This window comes from Gossypium hirsutum, chromosome A11 (genome assembly GCF_007990345.1).
Source record: "Gossypium hirsutum isolate 1008001.06 chromosome A11, Gossypium_hirsutum_v2.1, whole genome shotgun sequence".
NCBI classification, from domain to species: Eukaryota; Viridiplantae; Streptophyta; class Magnoliopsida; order Malvales; family Malvaceae; genus Gossypium; species Gossypium hirsutum.
Window position 1 is genome coordinate 75596825 of NC_053434.1, and position 12108 is coordinate 75608932.

Sequence of the window (12108 nt, forward strand, 5' to 3'; positions counted from 1 at the left end):
TTACGCTACTTATCGATGAGGGGAAAAGAAGTTTTTGTTAAATCGATCTTGCAATCTATTCTGGTTTATGTTATGCAATGTTTCGCTTTGCCGAAAATGTTATGTTGTAAACTGGAAGGCATTATGAACAAGTTTTGGTGGTCCAATAATAAGTCAGAATAAGGGCATTCATTGGAGAAATTGGGAAGCGTTATATGAACCAAAAAGTGTTGGTGGGCTGGGGTTCAAAATTTTTTTTGTTTAATAAAGCTTTGTTAGAAAACAGGTGTGGCGTCCTTTAACCCAGCCCAATTGCCTTTTAGCCAAATTTCTTAAAGCTCGTTATTATCCTAATTCAAACATCTTATCAACAAAGATTGGTTCTTACCCCTCTTTTACTTGGAGGAGCATTTGCAGTGCTCGGGATCTAGTTGAAAACGGAATTCTGTGGCGAGTTGGTAATGGTTCTTGTGTTAACATTTGGAATGACCCTTGGCTTTTTGGAATAGAGAGAAATAAAGTGTCAGTACATCACATTTTCCGTAACTAGACGACAGTTAATCAGCTAATTGATGAAGATTCTAATACCTAGAGCAGGGAGCTGATTTCTAATATTGTTGATGATGAGCAGGCAAGTCACATTTTTTCCATCCCTCTTTCTACAGCTAGTTCAGAGGATATGTTGGTCTGGAAATATGTGGGTTTTGGAGATTACTCCATAAGAAGTGGATATCGGGTCTTAGTTACAGATTCCCTATAGGGTATTAATTACAACATGCCTATCTTTGAGGCTTGCAAGGACTTTTACAAATTTTTTTGATCTATACTCACACCAAAAATCAAAATACATCTTTGGAGGTTGTTTAGCAACTTTCTGCCTCATTATAGTAATCTGTCACAAAGAACTCTAAAGGTTGATGTTCATTGCCCTCTTTGCATGAAGGCACCAGAAGATATGGACCACCTTCTATGGTCCTGTGACATCCTCCATAGTGTTTGGGTGGCTTTTCAAATTCAAACTGTGTCACCTGACAGTGATTCGAACTGCAAAAATCTCTTAGTTAATACATTTTTTGTGGCAGATAAACAAAGCAAACATCTTATTGCTATTTCTATATGGGCTTTGTGGAACAGAAGAAACAAACTAATCAACGAAGGTCTAAAATTTTCTTTGGAAGATCTTTAAGGCTTTATTCGAGGATACAGTCAGGATTTAAGTCTGTGTCATGAAAAGATGAGAGTTTCTAGCAGATTGCTACCAGAAACATGTTGGAATCCTCCAGATTTGGGTGTTATCAAAATAAATTTTAACGCAAATTTTCAGTGTGATTCTAGGTCTTCTACATCTGCGGTAATTGCCAGAAACTACAAAGGGGATTTTGTAGGAGCAGAAACTTATCTTTTTAGCGATATGGTTGATGCGTTCGTGGCTGAAGCGAGGGTGTATGAAAGGGCGTTGCTTTTCGCAATTAACATGGGCTTCCGACATCTGGTGGTGGAAGGTGACTCCTTGACGGTTATTAAGAAACTTAAGAAAAAGGAAGAAGACAGATCGATTATCAGACCAATTATTAACCACATGTGTAACTTGGAAAAAGATTTTGATGAAATAAGTTACCTTTTTGTTCCTCGTTTGGTCAATAGTGTGGCCCAAACACTAGCGATGGAATGTAGGAGAAGACGTCATTCTGGGTTTTGGATTGATGAAGTTCCGGATTCTGTCAAGATGTTGGTGACGAAGGACCAGACAGTTTGGGCACAGAGACACCATGGTTCGTCGTAAAATGCTTTGAATATGGAGCAGGTTCTTTGAATCTCCATGGGTAGACTCAAAGCTTTTGGGTTTCCTTTTGTTCATAGTCTGATCGTCTTTTCAAGGATGAGGAAATTGTTTTGGCTGAGATTTGGTTGGATTCTATTTTGTTTTTTTTTTGTCTTAGGGTGGTTTTGTTATTTTCATTTATGCTTTTACTTTTCTAGGTGCGGGCTTAATTGTTTTGCCCGTTGGTTTATTGCTGTTAGGTTTTTTTTTTTTGCTTTTTAGCTGTCTTTTCTCTGCCATCTTGGACCATGTGTTGAATAAATATCAGCCTTTTCTTTCAAAAAAAAATGATGTGAAAAATTATTTTTAAGGATTGGTTTTGAAAAGTTTAATTTAAGATTAAAGTGTTTAATATTGCTATTAAAAGTGTTTTTTAGAAATAAAGTATGCATTTTAGATACGATATTATAATATAATAAATATGTATTTAAATAATGTTTAAATTAATTAATATTATGATATTTTAGCAAGAATATAAAAAATAATTTATTATAACTTGTTGCTAAAATTTTAATAAATAAAATATATTTAAGAAATTAATGTTAATTATTTATAAAATTAATTAGAATATATAAACTATATTTTAAATATTTAAATATAATCATTAAATATTTGTAATTAAATATTAATACATTTGTATTATTTTAAGAAATAAATTTTTTATTTTTAATAATGGTTTTATTTAACTCATGTCAGTCACTTAGTGTCACATCAACAATCTATTAAAAGAAAATAGAATTTTGAACGATAGTGGTTAATTCATGCAATTATTTAATTTAAAGTGACTAAATTGAGAAAAAAAAACTTAGGGTGACAAATAGAACAAATCCTATTTTAGAGTGATCATAGTTGTAATTTACTCTAATATTTTTTTTATAATTTGAAAAAAAATATCATATTGTAAAATAAACAATATTCTTTTTTTAAATTTAAAATTGATTTTTTAAGTATTTCGAAGGATTTATTTTAATCAAAATAAATGGATATAAAGAATCATATAGAATAACAATTTGTAGTTGGACAAAATTTTTTATGAATGATTTAATTTATAAAATTATGTAAAAATGCAATATTAGTAAATTTATACATAGAATTCCAATATATATATTTTTTCAAATTTAGGATTGATACATCTTACTCCCTGTAAGTTCAGTACTACAATTGTACTATATGTTTCAATATGAACAAAAATTTTAATCAATTCTGTCTTGCGCTTCAAAATCACCTTTTTTTCCTAAATAATTAATATGTGTAAAATTGAAGACATTTTAAACTAAATTCCTTACTTTGTACTAAAAATATGAAATTTTTTATTTCAAATATTTCAAAATTCATCCTTTACTTATAAGATTAAAAAAATCACAATTTTATTTCTATAATCAAACAATCATTTTTTTTTTGCATAAAAATATTGGATTATTTGCTACAAAACGTTTTGGCTCATGTAATTGAGAAAAAAGAAAGTATCTATTGTTTATGCTTATTTCAAATATGTTTGTTGGAAGGGAGAATAAATAATTTTTTTAAATATAAGAAATCAATTATTTAAATAATAGAAAGATAAAAGTAATAATTTTATATAAGTGTTCTAGTTAATATGAAATTAGAGTTGACCCAAGTAAGATCTCAGCTATTGTAGAGTGGAAACCGCTGAGGAATGTGTCAGAGATTAGAAGCTTTCTGGGCTTAGCTAGGTACTACAGACGGTTTGTTAAAGGGTTCTCAATGATAACTACTCTGATGACTAGATTGCTACAAAAAGAGGTCAAGTTCGAGTGGAATGATAAGTGCCAATAGAGTTTTGAGACATTAAAGGCTTTATTGATCGAAGCCCCAGTTAGTGCAACCGAAACCGGGAAAAGAGTTTGTGGTATATAGCGATGCCTCCTTGAATGGATTGGGGTACGTACTCATACAAGAAGGTAAGGTCATAGCCTATGCATCGAGATAGTTAAAACTGCACGAGAAAAACTACCTGATGCACGATCTAGAGTTGGCCGCCATTGTATTCGTATTGAAAATATGGAGACACCATTTGTATGGTAAGAAATGCCGAGTATTTACCGACCATAAAAGCTTCAAGTACTTGATGAATCAGAAGGAGTTGAACCTACGTCAACAGAGATGGTTGGAGTTGATAAAAGACAATGATTTGATAATCGACTACCACCCAGGAAAAGCAAATGTAGTCACCGACTCTTTAAGTAGAAGTCATTATTCACCTTGAGGGCCATGAACACTCAGTTGTTTGTGACTAATGATGGTTCAGTTCTAGAAGAACTGAGAGCTAGACCGATGTTCCTTCAAAAGATCCATGAAGCTCAAAAGGATGATAAGGAATTGCAAGCCAAGATGACTCAGAACAAGACAGATTGTGAATCAAACTTTTAGATTGGTACCGATAGGAGTATCATGTTCAAAGATAGGGTTTGTGTACCCAAGGACAATGAGCTTATTCAGAGGATTCTACGAGAAGCACATAGTGTTTACCTGTATATCCATCCAAGTAGTGTGAAAATGTGTAACGACTTGAAGAAAATGTACTGGTGGTCGGGAATAAAAAGAGACATTTCGGAGTTTGTTTCTAAGTGTTGTTTCTAAGTGTCTAGTTTGTCAGTAAGTGAAAGCCGAACACCAAGTACCTTCGGGTTTACTTCAACCTGTAATAGTTCCCGAGTGGAAATGGGACCATGTAACCATGGATTTTGTGTCAGGGTTGCCTTTGACACCAAAGAAAAAGGATTTCGTTTGGGTTGTTGTTGATAGGCTTACCAAATCGGCACATTTTATACTGGTGCATATCGACTATTCCCTTGAGAAATTGGCTGAATTGTATGTTTCCGAGATCGTTAGACTTCATGGAGTACCCTTGTTGATTATTTTGGATAGAGATCCAAGATTTACCTCGCAGTTTTGGAAGAAGTTATAAGAGGCATTAGAAACAAAACTGAATTTTAGCACGGCATTCACCCGCAAACCGACGGTCAGTCAGAAAAAGTGATTCAGATTTTAGAAGACATGTTGCGATGTTGTGTTCTCGAGTTTTGAGGCAATTGGGAAAAGTACTTACTGTTGGTTGAATTCGCCTACAATAATAGTTATTAGTGAAGTCTGAAAATGGCGCCTTATGAGGCTTTATATGGATGCAAGTGTCGGACGCCCTTATATTAGACTGAACTTAAAGAAAATCAGATTCACGGGGTAGACTTGTCAAAGAAACCGAAAAAAAATTAAGGTGATTAGCTACTATTTGAAGGCCACTTCGGATAGACAGAAATCATACACGGATTTGAAATGAAAGGAAATTGAGTTTCAAGTCGGTGATAGGGTGTTTTTGAAAGTATTCTCGTGGAGGAAAGTTCTCAAATTCTATAGAAAGGGCAAGCTGAGTCCTCGTTTCATAGGACCTTATGAGATTACCGAGAGAGTAGGGCCTGTTGCCTATCGGTTAGCTTTGCCCTCAGAGTTGAAAAGGATTCACGACGTGTTTCATGTGTCCATGTTATGTCAATATAAATCGGATCCTTCGCATGTGATCGCGCCAACTGAGGTTGAGATTCAGCCGGACATGACTTATGGCGAAGAGCCGGTTAAGATTTTGGCTAGAAAGGTCAAACAATTGAGGAATAAAAGTATAGCGCTCATGAAAGTATTGTGGCATAGACATGGAGTCCAATAAGGCACATGGGAACCTGAGGAGACCATGAGAGACCAATACCCGGATCTATTCACCGGTTAGATTTTCGGGGACGAAAATCCCTAAGGGGGAGAATTGTAACAACCCGATCTTGGGCTTAGTCAGAATAGTAGTTTTGATACCACAAATTTGAAGTCAGAGAAATTATTTTATCATTAAATCGGTGTTATAGCATGATTATATGAGTGCATGAAAAATTTGATGGATTAATTTTAGCGCTTGGAAGCTTAATTTTGAAAGAGGACTAAATCACATAAAGGGAAAAAGTTTTGAATTGCTAGCAAATGGTATTAAATGGCCATAGATTATAAAGTAGGGGCATTTAATATGCTAATAGGCCAATTTTTAAGGCATAGCTGGCCATTGAGACAAAGAAAGTAAAAAAAAAAAAATTAAGGGTTGTTGGCATTAGGTGATGTATTTGACTAATAAATAAAATAAAGAGAAAATGTTGTCATATTTTTTTTCTCTTCCTTCTTCCATCAATTTTCCTCCAAGAAATAGCCATGGGAGCTTGAAACTTTTAGCCACTTATTCCTCTCTCAAGTAAGTGATTTAGATGGTTATTTTTGATGATTTTGGTACTTTTGGAACTCTTGTAGCATGAGCTACCTATTGAGGGGACTATTTTAAAAAATGGTTAAAAGCTTAGAGATTCACCATGAGAGCATTTATGATATTTGCTAAAATTTTATGGAAGAAAATGAATCTCAGTTGCTTAATAAAAAACTTTTGTGAAGTGGTGTTCATGAAAAACACCTAAAAAAGGCTAGTTTGTAGTATTTGTAAAATAGATAGTAATGTGGTGAAATAATGGAAATTTTGGGTTGCTATAAGAGTAAAAAGGGTTCGGCTAGGCTTAAGAAATGAAGAATTTCGATAAAAATCAATTTTCAAGCCTAGGGGTGAAATGGTTATTTTACCAAAAATGTGAATTTGTTAGTCTAAATTTATTTAGTGATTAAATGAGTGAATTTTTATTATTTTAAATCAAGAAATACAAAATCTAAACCTAGACCAGGGGAAGGCCAAGCAAGTAGATTAAATCGACTAGTCGCCTACGTTTTGTAATCCAAAGTAAGTTGTATTAATAATGCAACTATATTGTTATGATGTGTAATTGAATTGATATTGCATAAATTGTTTTGATTATGAATATGAGTATGCATGTTGAGAAATTAATGTAATAAAGACTTCGTTTGAACATTAGGAATAGTTTTGGATAGTCATGCCATGACATTGGGTGATATGTGTGCTAGTGTAAGACATGTTTGGGACATGCATCGGCATTGAGATGAGAGCTAGTGTAAGACATGTCTGGGACATGCATCAGCCTCAAGATATACAAGCTAGTGTAAGACCTGTCTGAGACATGGCGTCAGCTTGTTGTGTGTCAGTGTAAGACCTGTCTGGGACATGGCATCAACACCGATAGATGAGAGCCAGTGTAAGACCTGTCTAGGACACAGCATCTGTGATAATCCGAATTAGGACCTAATCGAATTAGTGGTTTCGAGACCACAAAATCTGAGATAGAAATAATTATTTTATGATTATTTTGAGGTCTATGATATGATTGCATGATTGTGTGAAAATTTCGTGAAGAAATTTTATGCATAAAGTGCTTAATTTGAAGTTAGGGACTAAATTGAATAAGTTGCAAAACCTGCATTCTAGAAGTTTCTAGTATGAAATTGCTTTGAAATATTAATTAGGAGGTCTTAAATAGCAATTTGACCAATTTCTAAGTTTATGGGCAAAAATTTGACATGGATGGAATTTTTGAAAGTTTAGTAAGGAAGGGCATTTTGGTCATTTGGATATTAAATGAAATAAAATGGGAAAAATAACACAAAAATTATCATCTTCTCCATAAGTTGCTGCTGAATTTTTCCCTCCACCATAGCTACGGTTTCAACACTTTTAAGCCTTGATTGTTAGTGATTTCTATGCCCATTTTTAATGTTCTTTACATTTTTGAAATCCTCGTAGCTCGGTTTACCTATTTCTACCAATATTTTAAGCTAGGGTTTATATTTAAAATTTTAACCATGGATGATATGTATGAATTTTGATATTTTATGGTAGAATATGAAGTTTGAGATTGTGTTAAACAACTTTTGCTAAGTAATTTTTCGTAAAAACAAGTAAAATGACATAATCGGTAAAAATACCTAATATTCATAAGGACATGTTAGAGTGTGAATTTGATGTTGCTATAGAAGGGAAAAATGATCAGCATGTCATAAAACATAAGAAAATATGATGAGGTTTAATTTACGAGCTTGGGGCAAAAGTGTAAATATGTGAAAGTTTAAGGGCAAAATGGTAATTTTGCCAAAGTTCGTACTAGGGGTTGTTTTGATGAATGTGTGTATTAAATAAATTAATTTGGTATTATAGATCAAGAGAAAAGAGATTCGAGTCGAGATCAGGGATAAAATAAAGTTTACGAGGAATAGGCTCGACTATTCTCATTTTGTATCGAGGTAAGTTCATATGTCAATATTGTAATATAACCGTTATTTTAAATCATTTAATGCTATTTATACGATATTATGATTGTTATCATGCAATTCTATGCTTTGTGGTCATTGTTGGACAACATGCAAAAATTTTATGAATTATGTGAAAAATGTGAAAGACTACCGAAGTATCGTCATTGGTATTCCAAGGAGAATGGTAAAAAAGTACGAACGAGGAAAGTCTCATTGAACCTTAGGAATAGATTCGGATATTTGGGCATCCGAACTTGTTGAGTTGAGTCTGAGTTCACTTATGGATGCGAACATCTGAACTCGTTGAGTTGAGTCCAAGTTCACTTATGGATGCGAATGTCCGAACTCGTTGAGTTGAGTCCGAGTTCGTGAAATGTAACTAGGCATCCGAACTCCTTGAGTTGATTCCGAGTTCACTTATGGATGCGAACTCCCAAGCTCGTTGAGTTGAGTCCTGTGACACCCCTAATTTGACCCTAGTCGGGAAGTGGTTTCGGGACCGCTAAACCGAGTTGCAGAAATAATTGAATATAATATTTTGTCTAAAATATGTGATCATGCATGTGTGAAATTTGAATGCTTTGATTTTTGTCAATTTGAATGTGTTTCTAAATAAAAAGGACTTATGTGAGAAGCTTTGAATATATGTGTGTTTAAGTGATTAATTATTGAATGATGCAAATAAGTGGGTTTGCATGCCAATTTGCCACTTTTAATGCTAGTGGCCGGCCAAGCTCATAAGTATGGGCATTATATGCATGGTTTAATATTATTATATTTGTTAGTGGTGAGAAATATGTAATAAAAAAATGTATTAAATGAATTAAAGATGAATAAAAGAGTATGGGTAATAAAAATAATGTGTTAGTGGGAGGAGAAACCAAAGTTGGTTTATTCCTCCATTGCCGTAGCTAGGAAAGGGTGGAGAAGAAATTTCCTTTTGTTGTTAAAATTTTCGGCTAAGGAGATTGCTAGATTAAGGTATGTACAATGCTACTCTTGGAAATTCATGCATAAATTGAACGGTTAGTTTGAATTCTACCTATTTCATGGTTCAAATTTTTGTTATTTTGGAAGATTGAAATTCGGCCAAGGAGCTTGAAATTCTTAGTAGTTGTTTTGATGTCATTAGCATGGAAATTTATGTTGGATGTGTTGAATTTGCTAGTTGTTTTGGCTTGGAAGTTAAGGTTTAGTGTTTGATTATGTGATTGCCCATATGTGTGATAGCCGAACATAGACTTTGTTTAAAGTCTTGGTCAAAGGCCGGTTAAGTGTTTTGGAAATGATTAAGCTAGGTGTTTGATCTTTTTGGTTCGGCATAGTACATAAAATGTTGCTAGATGGAGAAAAAATTCGGCCAGCAAGAGGTGTGCTAAGGCCGAATATAATTTTGTATATTAATGAGTAATGCATGTGTTGAATTGATGGAATGGAGAGGATGTTTTAATAGTGCATATATGTGTATTAGCCAAGTTTTGAACTTGAAACAAAATGGTATTTGGTCAATACAAGTGACCATACTTGTAGAATGTATTAAGTATGCAATCGGCCTCAACATAGACATGCATGTTCGGCCACACGAATGAATGCATAGATTGATGTTGTACATTCGGCTATAGGTAAGCATAATGATGATCCTATCTTGACTTAGACAATCGGCTCAAGGAGAATTTGTTAAGTGCTTAGTTAATTGATATTAGGTTAATGATGTGTGTATTTGGTCCTAAAGGTGCACATGAGGAAATGTTTGATTAATTGTACTAAATTGCTTAATGTGATTAAAAATGCGTATGACCATTTTGTATTTGAGCTAAAGGTGGCCATATGACCTATCAAATTCATTGTCATATTCGGCCATAAGCTAGCATAATGAGACTTTAATAAGTTAAATTTGTTTGAATTAGCTCAAGAGCTTAGAGGACCAAAGTTGGATAAAGGAAAGGAAAAAGTGATCGAATAGCCGCCGAAATCGTTCAACAACATCCGAGGTAAGTTTTAAGTGATTAAACGTTGAGTAAATTCAATTATAATAGGACATGATGAGTTGGTTTAATAAGATATGATGTGGCCATGATATGTTCTAAGCTCAAATGGTAAGTTCTTAAGTGTTTGAGCTTGGGAATTTAAGGGTAATTTGAAATAGTCTGCTTAGGACAGCAGCAGTAATGTGACTTTAGAAAATCACCATAAATTTATGGATTTGAATTAGAGGCTGAATGAGACATGAAATTAAAGCTTAATGAGTCTAGTTTCTTATAAAAGAAACCGTGTAAGCAAAGGAATTTCCGATAATGAGATACTTAAAGTTGTGTGAGACAGCGGAGAATGACACTGTAATCATCTGTTCTGTTTTTAGAAAATCATTATAAATTGTAAAAAATGGTTATAAGATAAAATTTATATGCTTAGACTCCTTAATGAGTCTAGTTTCAAATTAAATCAAATAAAACACATTTTGAATTCTGTAAAATGAGAAATTTGATTCGTAGTGAAGAGTGGTCAGATTAGTCAAACAGTGAAATAGGGGAAACTTTAAGAAAAATATGGTATTGATTGGCCAAACCTAAAATTCTGGAAATTTTATGGATGGAAGATATACGAGTCTATATTCAGGAAAAATTAAGGGAAAGTGATTTGGAGTTTTGTAGCTCCAGTTATAAATAATTTAGTGACTATTGCTCAGGAAAAATAGCTTGTGCTGAATTTGAGATTGTGTTGTAAACCTTGATAAACTTGTTTTAGTTGCTCATAAGCTATTGATTAAACCCATACGTGAATTCTAAATTGTGATATTAGAAAATGATAGATGTAGATTCAGCCAAGACAGTGTGTATACGTGAAAGTATATGTGGTATGTGAAGTATATTTGGATAATTGTGATGTGAATACATGAAAATCTATATTTTGATTTAGGATTCTATGTGATGGATGTGAACATGCATATATGAGATAAGGCCTAATGGCCGATGTGATGAATGTGAAAGTGTATATATGTGATAAGGCCTAATGGCCGATGTGATGAATGTGAAAGTGTATATATGTGATAAGGCCTAATGGCCGATGTGATGAATGTGAAAGTGTATATATATGTGATAAGGCCTAATGGCCGATGTGATGAATGTAAAAGTGTATATATATGTGATAAGGCCTAATGGCCGATGTGATGAATGTGAAAGTGTATATATGTGATAAGGCCTAATGGCCGATGTGATGAATGTGAAAGTGTATATATGTGATAAGGCCTAATGGCTGATGTGATGAATGTGAAAGTGTATATATGTGATAAGGCCTAATGGCCGATGTGATGAATGTGAAAGTGTATATATGTGATAAGGCCTAATGGCCGATGTGATGAATGTGAAAGTGTATATATGTGACAGGGCCGAGTGGCCAACGTGATGGATGTGAAAGTGTATAAATGTGATAAGTCCCGAAGGGCATTTGTGTCAGTACTATATCCGGGTTAAAACCCCGCAGGCTTTATGCGAGAATATTATCACTGATTAATGTCCGTAAGCTTCGTGCTCGTACTATATCCGAGCTCTAAAGACCCGATGACTACGTGTGGGGATTTTGTCCGGGTAAGACCCGATAACTTCGTGTGGAGATTATGTCCGGGTAAGACTTCGTAATAAGAATTGCTTATAAATACATTCAATGCGAAAGGTTAAACAGGTATGTACTCCAAGTTTATATGTGAGCTTGATTTGCACTAAATCATAAGGTAGTTATGTGATGCATACGAGAGCAATCTATGAGACCATTCCTATGATTATGTGACATCGGATCAGTGTGAGAGGTTATGTGAAATCATACGATATATCTATGTCACATGAGCTCACTTTTATGTGAAAGTTTATCTACCTATTGTATATGATGAGATGTGCATATTCGGTAAAGGGATGGTATGCCCGAAGGAAGAGTGAAATAAAAATACGAACAACTATGTTATAATTTGATTGTTATCTGTTGACACTGCTTAAAACTTACTAAGCATTGTAATGCTTACTCCGTTTACTCTGTTTCCTCTGTTTTATAGATCTCATTGCGAAGCTACAGGCTCGGGGATCGTCAGCAACTAGTCACACTATCACTATCCACTGCTTGTT

General features: G+C 34.0%; 1 long non-coding RNA gene across 1 annotated transcript; it reads right to left on the reverse strand.

The window, feature by feature from the left end:
• Positions 1-452: 452 nt before the first annotated feature.
• On the reverse strand, positions 453-2063 carry LOC107891078 (uncharacterized). The gene is made up of 2 exons (XR_001682118.2): positions 1598-2063; positions 453-1507 (listed from the first exon to the last, which is right to left on the reverse strand). It is a non-coding gene; the product is annotated as an uncharacterized lncRNA (long non-coding RNA).
• Between the last annotated feature and the right edge of the window lie 10045 nt (positions 2064-12108).